Raw genomic sequence first — 16,171 nt, 5'->3', positions numbered from 1 at the left:
CTGGGCAAATACAATAGTCCAGCTGGAAACAAGTCATTTAAAGACACTTGGGATCCCCTTCAGTAGACCCACAGTGGTTCTTGTACAATGACTTCATTTATTGCTGGCTGTGGTTATTCTTCCACTTCTTTTTCAAGTTACAGTAGATATACAGCTAGATTTCATGAAAATATTGAAGCTGCAGTAATCAATATTTTTATATGAACAATAGATCAACTGCATGTAATTACACAAAGTGCACATAGCAATGAACCCACGGAGAATTATCAACCAACAGTTCCCCTTTGCTATACAGAGAATTTGAACACAGCACTATGTCTGTGTGGATGGGTCTTAATCAGGCTTGCACATCTGGAAACTGCAATTTTACTCCATTCTTCTTTGCAAAACTGCTCAAGCTCTGTCAGGTTGCACAGGATCAACTGTGAACGGCCCTTTTCAAGTCCAGCCACAAATGCTCTATAGGATTGAGGTCTGGTCTTTGACTTGGCCGCTCCAAAACATTCACTTTGTTGTCTTTGCTGTGTGTTTCGGGTCATTGTCTTGCTGGAAAATAAATCTCCCAAGTTGTAGTTCACTTGCAGACTGAATCAGATTGTCCTCCAGGATTTCCCTTTATTTTTATTTTACCCTCTACCTCGACAAGCCTTCCAGGGCCTGCTGCTGACAAGCATCCCCACATCATGATGCAACCACCACTGTGCTTCACAGTGTGGATGGTGTGTTTGTGATGATGTGCCAAACATAGTGTCTAGTCTGGTGGCCAAAAAGCTCCATTTTGGTCTCATCAGACCAAAGAACCTTCTTCCACTTGACCATGGAGTTTCTTCAACAGTGGTTTTCTCTTTGCCACTCTCCCATAAAGCTTTGACTGGAGAAGAACCCAGGCAACAGTTGTTGTATGCAGAGTTTCTCCAATCTCAGCTGCTGAAGCTTTTAACTCCTTCAGAGTCGTCACAGGTGTCTTGGTGTCCTCCCTCACTAGTCTCCTTCTTGCACCGTCACTCAGTTTGTGATGACGGCCTGCACTAGTCACATTTATACATTTAACTGAACTCCAGGGGATGTTCACTGACTTGGATATATTTTTGTATCCATCCCCTGATTTATACTTTTCAATAACCTTTTCTCAGAGTTGCTTGAAGTGTTCTTTTGTCTTTATGGTGTAACTGTCGTCAGGAATACTGATGAACCAGTGACCAGACCTTCCACACACAGGTGTCTTTATACTACACTCACCTGAGACACGTTCACTGCACTCTTTCACTAATTGTGAAACTACAAGCACCAACTGGCTGGATCTATGTAATCCATGTATGTTTGTAATTTTTTTGGTCAAAAATGCCAAATTATATTGACCATGATTCCATTTATAAAAGAGGAAAGCATCCAAGGAGGTGAATACATTTTATAGGTTTATAGGATGTTCTACACACTTGAAAGGGGAGATGTGTGTATAATAAATAAGGCCACCAGTAAATGCCACTAAATACACACTGGTCCTTTAAGATATACACAAGATCTCATATCTCAGAGGATAAGGTGACGGTGAAGACCTGAACACACGCTGTATTCACAGAACCATCACTGTCTGCATTAGAAAAGAACACCGTTAAACAAGGCGAGATTCCTGCAGTTAGTGTGTTTGGGTTAATTGTACAGTTTATCAGTTGTTCTGTACTATACTGTTATTCATTGCATATATTTAATATATGCAGTGAATATGTGTTTATATTTAATATCTATAAAGTATGTCATTCAGTCAGAGTTTAATCAAAAAGGGGTCCTTTAAGGGAAAGGACACAAGGAAAGGTTAAGAACCACTGAGTTAGCGATTAGCTTTTGAATGTAGTGGAGCATCTAAAGAACCATGGAAATATTTTCCACACCAGAGCTAGAAGGAAACTGAATACTGGACATGCCATGTGGACAGAAACACTACCACAAATCAGTGCCAGTGTTGCTTTAACATGTTAGCATAGGTTTTTCAGCTTGCAGTGGGGTTCCATCCCAAACTTGCAAAAAAAGATAATGCAGTTTTTAACAACAGCTTTTTTTTGTATCTTTGGCCTTTACTCCTATCAGCAATAACAACTCTTTTACTCATCAAATTAATTGTTGAGATTTGGGGAGGCAGTATCACTTTAAAAAGGACATAAGAAACATGAAGAGTCATTTGATTTTTTTTTTTTATAAACCACTAGGCTAACATATTTGGTAGAGATGGTTTTGGTGTTTTCACAGTTTACAGACTGATGTGACAGTTCTTCACAGTGAGGGTTTACTTCTTACATTAAAGGAATAGTTCACCCGAAAAGGAAAATTCAATCATTATCTACTAGCCTCATGCCGACTGAAAGCCAGATTGTTTTTTTAGTCCACAAAACACTGCTGGAGTTTCACAGGAAAACAGTGTTGCAGAATCTCCTGAAGTGAATGGTGACCAGTTTTCAACCGTAGAAAACAAATTGAAAAATAAAAAATAAAAACTTAAAGTGTCTCCATACTGTGCATCTGGTGTTGTCCAAGTCTCCTGAGGCCTTGACATGCTGTTCACGTCACACACCTAGTTCAGACTTTTTGCACACGGACATGAACATGGCTCTAAGCTAAGGATCCATAATGAAGGTGTAGTTGAAAAATGTGGTTCAAATGTTGTCTTTCAGGTCAACTTGGCATGTTGGAGATTTAGGAGACATGGATTATAGCAGACAAGCAGTATGGAGGCATTTTATACTTTTTTTTTCAGTTGTTTTTTGTTTGAAAACTGGTCACCATTCATTTTAATTGTCTGGGAGATTCTGCAACACTTCATTTTTGGGTGAACTATCCCTTAAAGTTGTACTCACTTTCAGTTTAACCTCCAGACAAAGTGATTTAAATTAACTGTTGGCGTTGTTGTAATGATTAAGAAGTGGGGATGCATCGGTCTGATACTGTCCTCACATACTTGTACTCGTACTCATAAAAGTACTCTGATACCCCACACCTGATACCACGTCATGAAGAGTAGCAACACAAACAGACATGTAAAGAGTTGATGCAGAGTTCAAGCAGTTTGTTTCTGCTTACCTTCGTTTCTTGGTCGCGTCGTCATCATCAGCGAGAGACTCGTTGTCCTCAACATCATCCACTAATGTCCGCAGCGACTTTGGAAACTGTCCGCAAAATTCCAGTTAAGTCCAAATGTACAGAGTCCACCTGTAGACCGCAGCCAGCCGCTGTCCAATAAATCCTGGCGGGTCTAATTAATCCCAAGACGAAGAAGAAGAAAAACGCCGCTGCCACCAGTCTGTAACCCTCTTTTCTTTGTAATAAGCTGCTACAACTTCTCTTTGTGTATGTATTCTTCACCAAAACGGCCTGACAGCACAGGACACACAACTTCACTCTGGGTTTCACAGCAGGGTCAACAAACCTGCTGCACACGGCACCACACTCATACCTGTCCCCCCGAAACAACGACAGGTAGGAACTAATGAACTCTTAGACAAGAGAGACGAAGAAGAAACTTAAAAACATGCTAGAATTTCATGTAAAGTAGGTATATTGTCCAAAAAACTAATTATAATAAAAAGAATAAGAAGTGTAAAAAAACTAGTTTAAAATTTGTGGTAATGAGTGACAACTTGACTAAAAGGGTGCAGCACAGAATTTGGTGTTCATTTTATATTTCATGGTTAAAACGGTCAAACCACATCACAGTTTTGACCCGGAAAGACAACAGGTGTGACTATTTGCTGCCATTAAAAAGTTTTACATTGTTTCAACACAGTTTCCTGAATAACTTTGACATATTCCAGTCTGTGATAATTGATCAGTTTATGTGCCTCAGATCATAACCATAGTCAAAATAATCAGAATTTCTGCTTTTTTTTTTTAACTCAAAAATGAAGTTTAATTTTATATAGATTCCATCTATTATACCATACATTACAAAAATAAATGTCAAATATATGTTGATGTGTTGGAAACAAGGTGACTAAAAGAGTGCAACACAGAATTTGATGATCATTTTATATTTTATGCTTTATAAACAGTCAAATCAGACTAAGGAGGATAAAAGGTGCATAGTAAATGGGAAGACAATATGAGCGTTAAATACTACACATGTAAATGTGTCATTAAAATACTAGTTAAAATGCTGTAAATGATGAAAATAATACATGATAATTATCTCATGTAACACCATTTTTAACAGTTAACTTCATTGTGCAAGTCCATAATAATGTTGTGAAATTACTATATAATTATGATATATGAAATATATGATGTACACAGTAAACTGTACAGCTAAATAAAGAACACAGAATCAGTAAAGTAACTACAAATAACCCAAAAATGTAATGTGTATAGTAACTATGGTTACACTTGTAGCAGTAAACAGCAACAATGATTTGTTACATTTAGAAAGTGAACATCTGATGAAAATTAAACATGTTTTAAAAGTTATTGTCAGAACTTTAATGGCATTATTAAGTAAGTACTTGTACTTGTACTTCTACTCAGTCTGGAAAAAAAAGTGGTATCGGTGCATCCCTATTAAAAAGTGTTCCCAGATCAAAACATTGACTTTGGTAAGATCTATGTTATCATGACGTATAAACATGATGACCAGAACTACAATAGTGGCTTTAGAACAATGTTAGCTGTAAAGTGTAAAGAGTGCAGCCTCTCTGCTGATGAATCCGAGCTGCTGGTGGTGGAATGTGTTGGGTGTGAACTCTCCATAGGTAGTTTGACCTCTCGCCTTCCTGGAGGGAGGAGACTTAAGCTCATTATTATTACCTTCATTATTTCTAATGCTGGACCAGATGCCGGAGCGGGAGGGGGCTCGGCGCACCCAACAGGGCCCCGAGGAAGCTGATTGGTCAGTAGGAGAAGAACGGTTTGGAGGCCAAAGGGTAGATTCTTCCGGAGATGAGACACCATCTGCTGACTGTCTCTCTCTGACTTTACATCATCATGTTACATTAAGGACTTTGGGAGAGGATGACTCTGATGTTTGCTTGTGATGAGATGACACAGCCACACATGGTTATAAATTCCACCAGCACTGTTTGTTACATGTTCTGTGATAGAAATGAATAAATATCTCAGCATCAGATATCATGAGGGTCTCTCCCAACAAAATGAAATAATGTCCATCTAGGAAACTGAAATGTTATTTTAGTTTTCATTTCAATTATTCCTAACAGCCATGGCCTCATGGCATCCTTCTTTTCAGAAATGCTAAGCCTAGAAAATGTTGTTTTTGGGGAGAGTTTTAGTTTTCCAGCAACCAAATTTGCTACAATCAATATTTGTACACTAACAACTGCTCAGACAACTATATGTCAAGTGAAAGGTGTCACTCATATAAGCTTTTCAGCATCTGTCTGCTCAGTGGTTTGATTTCAGGGCCATAGTTTGGTTCACTCTTTACAGCTCCTATCAGTGTTGTTTGGAGACACAGCAGGCAGATTTTGGGTTTTGAGCAAAAAAAAAAAAAAAGTTTGATAAACCACTGTACACTACCGATAGGCATATTTAGCAAAAAGCTGGTGAACACAGCAGAGCATTCATTGGTTGAGACCAAAACAGAGCTCAAAGGAGAGTTAATATCGGACCGATAATAATATTATTTATGGAGACCCAACACTCACTCAAAGAGAAAACAGAGAGAGCATATGATAGATGCACATTCCACATAAAGATGTAAATCAACAATAATGGTAAAGGTAGAACGTGTGTAAATAGGCGACTATTAAAAAGTTTGATAAACCACTGTGCACTACAGGTAGACAAGCCGTTTTTCTCAGAAGTTGGTTGAGACCAAAACAGAGCTCAAAGGAGAGTGAATAATGGACTGTTCACCATGAGTCCAGATGAATGCTGTCATTACTCTGTATGTACTGATATCAACTTTGGTCAGTTTTATTTATATGGTGCCAAATGATAACAGAAGTTCTGTAAAGGCACTTTTCATATAAGGATAAGGTTACTTTATTTGTCTTCTTTTGGAGAAATGTGTCTCTGAAAAATGTTGCATCAAACCAGACATTACAGTACAAAAACAAGAAGAAATAAGAACATTAAATAGGTCACATGTGCAAAACATTAGCTCGCAGTGAGAGGTGGACTGATGAATCACTGGTTTTGGACTTTCCATATGATCTGCTGTCAGCAAGAAAAATGTAGAATGCGTCTCATAGTTTTATTTCTTCTCCTTTGAAAAAAATACAAGACATTTCATAATCAAAATGAGTGTATTTAGGCAAAATTATCAGGCTTTTGTTTATTCATCTGATCAGTAAAACAATATATGCATTTTAAATATTTATAAAAGATATACTACAGATATAAAAATTTCTCCTGTGATTTACTTGTGGATCACAACTCAGTGTTCAGAAATGAGTGCTTTAAAACATGAAAATGACGAAATGCTCAGTTGTATGAACCTGTGCAAGTTCCATTTGCTCCAAAGAAAGCTAACAAGAAGATCTTAAAGGTGTAATCTGTAATATTTTCCTCAGAAAAACAATGTAAAAACTCAAAAATATAAGAAAAAAAAAATATATGTACTGCAGCTGTTTAGTTTTTCAAATGATAGCAACTTAAAGAATTGCAGGCTTGGTGTGGACACAAAGCTAAACTGGAGTATTTCTTTTTTCGGTTCAGGTGGTTGAGGTGACTGTGTTGCTGACCCTTCTCACAAATATCCCCACGTTCTGCACGGCTCTGCACATAAATTAGATGACGACTGCGTTTGCCCTCTCCTCCTCCTCCTCCTCCTCCATCATACCCCTCTTGCAGTCCTGCAAATACAGATCCAAATGTATCTGAGTGCGCAGAAATCTCCCGAGCAGAGTGACACAGTGTAACCTTTACACTTCGTCAGGTTCCTCTGAAGGCCAGTCTTCATCTTCCACTTGTGCACAGGTCAGGAGTTGAACAAATCGAACAGTGCATTTCCTTTGTTCATCATCCGCACGAGTCATTTTGATTTATGTCACCGTTCCTTCAGTGTTTTGTGTCAGCTTTTTTTAAAAGCCTTGAATCAGGACTGTTTTTGCTAATTCCAATGGAGGACTTTGCTCTTTACTTCTTGCTCATATGAATGTTGATAAGCGTAATGGAAAGAATTTCGAACGGAGGAAACTGTTCCCAAAAAAAATCCCTCTGCGCTATTTCCTTTGACAGGAAATTGTGTCTTTGATCTAAGCCACCACACTCATCTGGTCATCGCATGCGAGGTGTCACTCCTTTCCTACGGCGGAGAGGAGGAAATTTGCTATTGCCGCTCTGGCTCACACACTCTCTCACACACTCAAGTGTCTAAAAGATGAAAAATAAGATTGTACATTTTAATAAATCTGGGTATAAGAAGAAGGCACATATACAGTACTGGGGCACTGGGACAGAGTGACGGATTCATTTGTCGTTCACTTCCTGCTTCTTCTGGCAGCGGGGGAGTGCCATTAATGAACACCATTGACCAAGCACAGTCTGGTATGAAGATTCACACCTGCCACACTACCGCGGAGTGTGTCCTCTGTGTGTGAGTGTGTGTGTGTGTCACCTACACTGACAATGTAAAGGGTCATTTTCATGTGGAGCGTCCCACATGGTCCCAGAATAGACAAACAGACACAGGAAGCTGATGATATCATACTCACACACACTTATTATATAAAGTATTTTGCTCATCATTTCTTGCAGTTGCTTGATTGAGGATGCCACACACACTACACTACAAAAAAGTTGAAAAAACGTAGAATTTTATGGCAACTGTCTTCTGTTTTTAATCAAACTCAAACTCAAACTCAAAACAAAAATGTTTTGCCAACCTATAATCTTTCGTTGAGGTGCTTTAATTTTTCTCAAACCAAAATTTGTGTTCCAAACTTTGTGTAGTATTTTCAAAATGACCTCAACTTGTCTTTTCAAATTCAGTGAACTCAAAATTGTATGGCAGTCACTAACTTTTTTGAGTTTCAACAAATAATTTATATTTACAGAGCAAAATAAAGTAAAATCTGTGTGTTAGCCTATCTTGACCATACACTTTAAAAAGACAAACAAACAAAAAGGGGTGAGAAAACCCACAATTATTTGACTTTGAGTTTGACCTAAAACTCAAAAAGTTTAGTGAAGAAGCCTTAAAGTTTGGAGTTTTCTCAGCCTTTTTTTTTCCTCTTTACAGACACACACATTTTATATGTTTCATGTACTTTTCATCGGCTTCTGGATTTTCAGGTAAGCGGGAGCTTTGTGTGCTGGATTTTTTAGCTGACTGTCCACAAAGAGTCTGTGTTAAAGAAGTACTCCCTTTGGGACCTTTGCAGGGTTGTGTTTTATCTCCACTAGTATGTTTACTTGTGTATACCAATGAAATAATACTGCACAACAGTAATTTTAAGCTATTTAAATATGCTGATGGCACAGCTTTAGAGGTTCTTTTCTATAAACATGATGTTTCTAATTATTTTTGCTCTGGTCTCCAAGTTAGAATGATGGTGTAAGTCCAACTCATTGTTAACCAACATTGGAAAAACAAAAGAACCCATGATGAAACAAACAGACCCAGTCTCATCACTAGAACTGACCAAACTGTGGAAACTGTGAACTACATTAAGTATCTGGAAACACACATCAGTTTCACAGATGATGTTGATTTAAGTGTAAGAAAGCTTGTCAGAGACTGTTTTTAATTAGGAAACTGAAAAGTTTTTTGTTCAGTCAAGACATCCTGGAAAAAGTGTATCTCATCCTGATAGACAGCACCCTTGTTTTTAGTATCTCTGTCTGCTGTGGACTCTTAACTTCAGTAAATAGAAACAAGCTGCCCGGGATTGTTAAGACAGCAGGGAGGATAGCAGGCCACCAACAAAAGCCATTAGATGACCTTTACAGCACAGCTGTAGACAGGAACATCCTGTCAATCATCACTGACAAAAAAAAAAAACACCCCATCCACCCTGTGTTTGAATAGCTCTGCTCAGGACAACACTATTTCATTTCAATGAGTTGTGGCAACATAAGAGGCTGAAGCAGTCAATACAAAGGTTCATTTATCCAAAATCTAAGTAATGTGGCCAACAAACTACAGCGCACTTAAATATGAAAGTTTAGGCTGTACGCCATGAGTGAATATGACAACTGAGTGATTTTTATTCTCTTAAGGCTCATTGACACTCCCTTTACATATGAAAATAGATTTGTCCATTTTAAATGATGTAACCATCACTTCCCACATATTTCCATGTGTCCTTTTTTGTTGACATGGATGTTAAGCAATAGAAGAAGAGTCAAACATCTCACAAACACGGTGATGCAGGAGGAGGTTGTATTAATAAACCTAAACTGGCTGCTATAAAAATGGCGGTGGTCTGTGCGGTCATTAAATATATTGCAACATGTAGTCAGAGCATTATTTTCACTAACCAATCGACAAAAAATATCATTTCCAATATCTTTGGACTTCGTTGTGTCCTTGAAACTACTGGCTATGCTGTCCCCACGACTACCATTAGTGCCGCTCTGTTTTCTCCACCTCTCTATAGGTGAAACAGTGTCTGTTGTCAGAAACTTTTGTCTCTTCTTCGTCTTCTGTGGGGTGACCTTTGACTCTGAGCAGCCCCAGTTAAGTCTTTTCAAGAATGTAGGGTACTTTTTTTGGTACTTTTTCTTTTTAGAAATTTGTTTTTGTGGGTTTTTTTTTTTTCTTTTTTGGAATAGAAATATAATCACTAAGATGGTGTGCACAGTTAACAGGCTAAATGCATTTGAACTTCTCGATCTGGCTGTACTTACCAACACAGAACTGTCTGATTACTTATATCGAATAAATGCTTTTCTTGTTGTTGTTGTTGTTGTTGTTGTTGCATTTTGGATGTATTGTGTGATTAATTGTGGCTGCATTGGCGCCATGCAGTGGTAAAGTCTTTCATCTTTGCACATGAAAGATGTCATGGTCAACTGCATTAAGCTTATAGCCATTTAGGTGAATATTCTTTGTCCAAATTTGATGGTAAAATGTTTTGCTTAACATTAGAGGACAGACAGACAGAGACAGTTTCATCATTTGAAACATGCATGTCTATTTTCATATGTACAAAAGAAATCAATGATCCTTCAGATTTCAGAAAATGTGTGGATGAAATGAAGACAGAGTACAGACATTAGGCTCCATCCGTATCCATATAAATATCTAACATAGAGCATAAACGAGCCTCTAATGTGATGTTTTTTATCTTGTTTGTGTTTTTATTTTCCTGGGTCAGACCAAAGACAACTTTCCTGCTTCAACTGAACAATTAAGTGTTTTATTGTATCTGAGAGAAACAAATGACAGTTGGTATTTTTTGATGCAGAGGTTGAGGTGTTGGTATTACAGTATGTGATTTATACGCTGCAAACAGAGGGTGGAAGCAGCCTGATCTTGATGTGTTGTTTGTCACAGTTAGGGTCGACTGCATCATTACTGCAGCGTGCCGCCTGAGTCTACTCAGCATCAGGGGGTACAGGAGGCATCATTAATAATATTAACAAGGCCATCAAGGCTAACATGATCTTTCTCAAGGGCAGAGGAGAAATCTCAACAAAGCTGGTCAAGGGCCATTTACTGTTACTATATGAGTGAAAAAGCTCTTTCTTGCAAAATAAAGCCTTCACCCTACGCTTATTTGTGAACGCAGCGCAGATGAAGGTGGCAGAGAAGAAGAAAAACTGCAGAGCTCTTTTCTCAGAGTCACCCTGAAACCACAGCAGCGGGCACCTGTAGACAATCACTTCATTAAGCTGATTGGATGCAGGCTGCAATAAATGTTACCTCTTTGCTGCACACACACATGCAGAGCAAGTAGCTTCAAGGGAGTCGGGCTACTGTGGCTTTGACTGGGCTGCATGCTTTGGCTCACAGAAATGGCTTGTGGAGTTCATTTGGGGTATTTTTTTTTCTCCCCCCCTCAGTTGTTCTGAGCTGTGTTGCGTTGCTGTTGACTGTCCCATTTCTTCTGACCTCGATGTCTTTGTTTTCTGTGCAGGATCTTGCTGATTTTCTTAGTTCAAGCAGAGCATGTGCGCTGTTTATGGGCTACACAAGGTGAGTAGAACACAAGTGTCACTATTGTATAGTGCTGTGACGCTTACATTTTTAAATTAAAAGTTTAGTTTTTGTCTTTAGATATACTTGAATTTTAAGTTTAAGGACCTCCCACAAATTGTTTAGTGACTCAGATGTATCAGTATTTGGTAGCTTGAAAATGAAATGCATGCAAATGACCTGTCCCTGCCATTTTTGTGCTCTAACAGTTGTACAAGCTTGGTACTCCTGTTTCCTGGACTTGAATATGCCTTGTGCTTGGCTTGTCAAAGAACTTTTTTTTTTAAATTGCATTAAAACAGTTAATGATGCTTAGACTAGTTAAGTGACTAGTGTCTTGCTAACCTTAGTTCTCAGGTGTAGTGGGCTAGTTAACAATTATCAGCTACTTCGTTAGCTAGCATTTTGCACTGTGGCAAAATGCTAGGTTAGCTAGTGTTTTGCTAACTTTAGAAGTAACTTTTTACAGGTCCCCCAGACACTACTTTAATGTTGTGTGTTTTAAAAAAAATTACACATGAAGTACTGAAAGGGGTGGGAGCTGGGATGGGTCAATTGAAAATATATTCACTTGAATTCAGTTTTTTATGCTTTCAGTAAAACTCAGTTTTGAAATCTAGATTGACTTTGTTATTTTGACTCAAATGTAGATCTTTTCAGCATGAATTTTGTATATGAATTTCAACAGTGTTCTGTACAACTATAAATAGTAATGTATATTTTAGATGTGAATATCTGAGAGTATAAATTGGCAAAACTTGGTTTATTTCAAAGCTAAAATTTAGTGAGGCTCAGACATGTGGATCTAATATCATAAACCTGATACCTCATACATATCTTGACAGATCTGATAAGACTATGAAGACATTACAAGAGTTAAATTGTAGGTACACTGGTTTTCATTTTGATTCCATTTAAATGTTATCACACTAGTTTGATTTTGCAAATAATCCTTATTTGCACTGTTTCTCTTACAGCTCAGAGCTCCCAGAGACAAAACGGCAACAAATATGTTGGCTTCTCACAACAGGATAGTGGACCAGGAAGACTTGGTAGCAGCTATCCCCAGAATCAACTCAGACAGGCCTCAGCCCAGAGCAACAGCTTCAACACTGCTACTGCAGGTAGCAGTGCTTATAGCAAGGGACTGTCCAGTAGCAGTTACACACGGACTCTTTCACAGCCAGCTAAAAGTGGCTCAACTTCAGTCAAGTTGGTGCAGAACAGCTCACTGTTCAAACCTGACTCACAATTGTCTAAGTTGAGTAAAGAGAACCCAAAAAATGCACCAAGAAAGTTCTCTGGCCTTTCTACTGCTATTGCTAGTGGAAGTTCTGTGAGTCATTACAATAAGAATCGCCGTCAGCAGGGTACACAGCGTGCTAGCAAGTATGCGTCCAGCAGTTCTGCATCTGTTCAGAGTTCTCTTAGCACAGGCAAGTCGGCCTCCCACCAGTCGGCAGCACAGAAGGCTCCAGCTGCTGCTCCAACACCAGCCTTCTATGGGCAAAGGGGATATTCTCCTGTCAAGTCTTCCAGCCTGTTTAGTGCAGGTGCTCCTTTGCCACAGAAAGGTCCTGTACGGATGCAAACGTCAGCCACTGGCCTTGCTAGAAGAGTGTCTAAAACTTCTAAACCTTCTCATTTCACGTCTCCGCAAAATGAGAGGACTAGAAATGACCCCAGCCAGACTGAGGCTGGGAAACGGCACGGAAGCAAACTGTTTCCAGGAAGCTCCAAACCTGCTCCCATGTCCAGCATGGTCTCGAACTATGCAAGTTATAGCCAATCTCTTCCCAAGAAACAAAATGTCCCTGTTGGCTTCCAGCCACACAGCCAAAAGATGCCCACAAGTCAGAGGTCAACCTACAACTCTGCTGAGCAGCACACCAGCAGTACAAGCTCTGTCCAAGCCTCCTGGAACAGCAGAAACCGAGCACAGGGAGCTCATAACCTCCCTGCCTCCGAGAGCAGCAGAACAGGAACCTCTGGTAAGCGCTATGCCCCAACCAAAACCTACAACATCCCTCCACGCTTCGGTGGTTTCGCTATCAGACGGCTGAAAGACCCTGATGAGCAGAAGTTGACTATCCCAAAGCCACAGAAGACCTACAGTCCTCCACGGCAGACATACCCAGCTCCTACACAGAAGCCCTACACTCCTTCATGGCAGAAGTACCCACCTCGTACACAGAAGCCCCACACCCCTCCTACACAGAAGACCCACGCTCCTTCACAGCAGAGTGAGTCTCTGAAGCCACATGTCCCGCGTGTCCATGCAAAGAGCAAATGGATAACAATAAGGCCACATAAGAAACTCTAGCAGGTGAGCATCTGATCATTTAGTGCTGGTTCATGTGCTTAAACCTGGTTTAATGTGGTCTAATGCATCTTGTGCTTCCAGTAGGTTCAGTGGGTGTCCTTGGATGAAGTTGTAGTATTTTGGAATAAATTTGTTCATTTAAAACTTGTGTTGTCTTGCTTTCTCATCCTGATTGTGTGGTAAAATGCCCAAGCTTGTGTGGATATTGCTGTATGCTTGGTGCCATCTAGTGGGTAAAAGATGGGTTGCAAAAATGATTCACTGCAAAAACTCACATCTTGTATGTAGATCTGTCACATTACCAGTCATAAGGTGCAAATGCTTAAGTAACTGACTGAATCTTGGATAGCTTGTTTATTAGCAGGTGCCTTTCAACTTATTCAAGGGGCAAGTTTGTCCAGGGTTAAACTCAGTAATTCTTCAAAAACTAGGTCTAACAACTTATCACCTAATCATTGTATTTCTGGGACAAGCTCCAAAAGACCTTAACTACCAAAAGTAATTTCATTTACATGTTGCCTCTACATTCAAAAGGTGGAGCCCATGTTTTGGGGGAAACTATTGCACAGACAGACTTCTCAGGAAGTCTAAACAAATTTATTATTATACAGTCTCTGCCCCAAAATGAGTCTTGGGTAACTGGGTATTAAAAAAAAAAAAAAAAACTATACTAAATGCATACAAGGGCTTATATGAAATTGTTACGACACTGCTAGAGCATGAAAGAACAATGCAGCTATTCACTGGTGCAGACTAAAGTGGTGTTGTACAAAAGCACCACTAGTCACTGATTTCTTTTTTTTTTTGGGTGACACTCTTTGGTTACCCTACTATTCTTGGGCGCACAGCTTCATATCTTTGACCTGCTTTCAGATCCTCCCTCATGTATGGATAACTTTGTGGCTACAGTGGCTAGTGTTGGGGTTGGCTAGCAAGCTACCAAACTGGGCTCAGCAGCCTCCAGCTGATCATGTACAGTCATGGGGATGAATGCAGCCAAACTACAGCACCAAGTAACTTGGCTAATTGCCATGGAGCCAAACCCAACAAGAAAACCACCTCAGTACTGTAGCCTGTTCCCTATTGCTGAATTAGCCTCTGTTGGTCTTGAAGGCTCTTTTGGTCCTCTTCTAGTTGTGTTCATGGGAAGCTCTTGGTCTAGGAGTGGTGTAATGCAAGTTTAATACTATTGGGTTTTGTAAACACCAATCAATGTTTGCAACAAGTCTGTCCCTAACTGCCTCTTTTACAGGAAATGCAGGCAGCAAGGGCTCTGCTAGCTGTTTCATTGGAACTTTAAATGACATCTTCAATGACACATTGAAGTTTAAGATAATAAACCAGCTGGTTTACATTGTAAATTAAATGTAATAAAAAGTGTGAAGGTCAAGCTTTGAAACTTATCTTGGCTTTTATAGCCAAGTGACTTGTATCAAGCCAGAACTGGCAGAAAAGTGTTGACTAAAACAAGTTTTTTTTTGTCCTTTGAAGAAACTGCCTGTCTACAAAATGATGCCCAGAGCCATCAGTTTAAACACCTCAGCTGCTTCCTGTGGGGACAGAACTTTATTTGAAGACTGAAGTGAATGGTGAGTTTAAATCCCAGGCCTCAGCTAGAAGAAAATGAGGACTGTCTTTGGAAAATAGGACTCTGACCCTCAAAATAAAGCTCCATACCTGCTGTAAAGGCTGAATCTTTCAGATAGTGCACTGATGCTTTGTAAAGTCTTATTTGGTCCCAAAGACACTCCACAATTCAGTCAAGATAGACCAATACTGCTATTTGCTGTTTGAATACCAATACTGTATCTTTGAACTATATTTTTAACCTAATTACACATTTGGGCTATTATGTGATCTCCAATTGATAACCAATTTAATAACAATTTTTACTTCCATTCACTGAGCACCCCTCTAAAACTTTTCAGAGCCGCCTATGGCGTGGCCCCTTTCCCACTTTAAAACCTTTGCTTGAGTCTTGTTGCATTTTTGGAGTGATATGATAACTTACGCATTGATGATAAGTTAATTGTTTATAACTATTAGCAACACAAATTCCTACATGTGTAACTTGGTTAAATTTTTGATTTTATCTTTTATATATGAATTCACCTACACCATTAAATATATTTAAATACATTAAAAGTCCAGTGTGTAAGAATATGGGCAAACCATATGGCACAAATGTAGTATAATATTTATAAGCATGTTTGCATTAGTGTATTCCATCCATCTTCAACCGCTTATCCGAAGTCGGGTCATGGAGGTAACAATTGCAGCAGGGGACCCCAGACATCCTTTTCCCCAGCTACATTAACTAGCTCTGACTGGGTGATCCTGAAACATTCCCAGGCCAGGATGGGCCTAATCCATAGTCTGTCTCATGGCCTCCTCCCAGCTGGACATGACTGGAACGCCTCCCTTTCTACGCAAAGGAGCAGCGGCTCTACTCCGAGACCCTCATGGATGACTGACTGTCTCACCCTATCCCTAAGGGAGATGCCAGCCACCCTGCTGAGAAAACCAATTTTGGCCACTTGTATCTGTGATCTCATTCTTTCAGTCATGACCCAACCTTCATGACCGTAAGTGAGAGTAGGAGCAAAGACTGACCGGTAGCTTGAGAGCTCTGCCCTCTGGCTACGTTTTTCTATTCTATTCTGCAACATGAGATTTTTAAAAAAAATGAAACACATATTACTGTAGATATACTAACTGAAGTGGAACACCAATTTAAAAAAAAGCATTTAAAGGACCAGGGT

At 39.4% G+C, this 16,171-nt stretch overlaps 1 long non-coding RNA gene across 1 annotated transcript; it reads left to right on the top strand.

The window, feature by feature from the left end:
- Positions 1–13,301: 13,301 nt before the first annotated feature.
- Positions 13,302–13,553, top strand: LOC146312701 (uncharacterized). The gene is made up of 2 exons (XR_014772041.1): positions 13,302–13,412; positions 13,491–13,553. It is a non-coding gene; the product is annotated as an uncharacterized LOC146312701 (long non-coding RNA).
- Positions 13,554–16,171: the final 2,618 nt, after the last annotated feature.

The sequence above is a fragment of the Lutjanus erythropterus genome, chromosome 16 (genome assembly GCF_056507025.1).
Source record: "Lutjanus erythropterus isolate fLutEry1 chromosome 16, fLutEry1.hap2, whole genome shotgun sequence".
Lineage (NCBI taxonomy): Eukaryota > Metazoa > Chordata > Actinopteri > Lutjaniformes > Lutjanidae > Lutjanus > Lutjanus erythropterus.
This window is presented reverse-complemented; position numbering and strand designations above follow the sequence as displayed.